Raw genomic sequence first — 1,305 nt, forward strand, 5'->3', positions numbered from 1 at the left:
CCTGCATTCTGGATTTTCCAGGGAGCAAAGCAGAGCAGCTTTTCCTGGTTCTGTCAGAACTCAGCTGGAGAGTCTGTGGAGGCTCGATGGAGCGGCCTGGTGACGGACGTGCCGTCGAGTCTGGAGGGATCAGATGCATGGATCATTTTTCAGTGTCTTTTTGAGGCACTGCACAGATGGACGAAGACAGAAAGACGAGGAACAGTCACTGAGCCTGTTCACTTTCAGTGTAGAAACATTATTATCATCATCATTACTATTATAAGTTATTAATATTAACAATATTGGAAATGGTTTCAGTTGCAGTACTCACAGAGGCTGACCTTTGACCTTTCATCACTTCCTGTTTCCTGTTGAACAGCCCTGTCAGCAGTAGCCCCTGCTCCCATTGGCTCATACTGGAACAACATTAGCCCACCCATCTCCAACCAACCTATCAGCATGGTCTGCTCACAGCCCCTCCCACACCTCTCGAGTGTCTCTCCTTCCAACCAATCAGAGGTAGCAGCAGGTGAGTGCTCACCTGGCACCAGGTGACTTGTCAAAGTCACTTTACTGATGAAAACAGAAACTGAAGAGGTTTTTTTTGGTGACCTGCAGATGTTCACATGGAGGAAGATCCTCCTGCTGCAGAGAACCAGAACCAGAACCCGGAGAACAGGCCTGAGGACTGTATGGGTGAGACGGGGAAGGTCTTTGTCTTCAGGAGTGTGAATCAGCTGAAGACGAAACTGTTCCTGCATTTCACTGGTTTCATTTTATTTATTGAAGCTTCTGTGGAAACTTTGTTTTTCGTCTTCCTGTTTCAGAGCTTGATGACGACATCGACCCTGAAACTGGCGAGAGAGCACAAGGATGACCCCGACTCCCACCTGCGTCTCAGAACAGCCCTGTACATACACCTGTACATACACCTGTGTACCTGCATGTCTTGGAGATTAATCTTATAACTAAATCATTTGTTTGTTCTGATAATGGATTATTTTAAAGTTTGAGTCACAGACACTGATAAAAATGTCTGTTCAGTTTTATCTTGTGGTTTTTGTGTTTTTTTATTTGTGGTATTTTTTGTGATTTTAATGTATATTGTGTTTTTTTTTTCCTTTGGGAACAATAAAGTTAAAGTTAAATAGTGTTTCCTGTTGTGTTACCAGCTTCCTGTTCAGCTACAAAAACCAAACCATTTTTCAAATTAAAATCCGTGTAGTGTTTCCTGTCACACCTGTCGAGCTTTTATTCTGAAAATGTTGAACTTAAGTTCGAAATTTTTAAAAGCTGGTCTGATCCGGAACAGGAGGCCGGCGC

This window comes from Toxotes jaculatrix, chromosome 8 (genome assembly GCF_017976425.1).
Source record: "Toxotes jaculatrix isolate fToxJac2 chromosome 8, fToxJac2.pri, whole genome shotgun sequence".
Taxonomy (NCBI): domain Eukaryota; kingdom Metazoa; phylum Chordata; class Actinopteri; family Toxotidae; genus Toxotes; species Toxotes jaculatrix.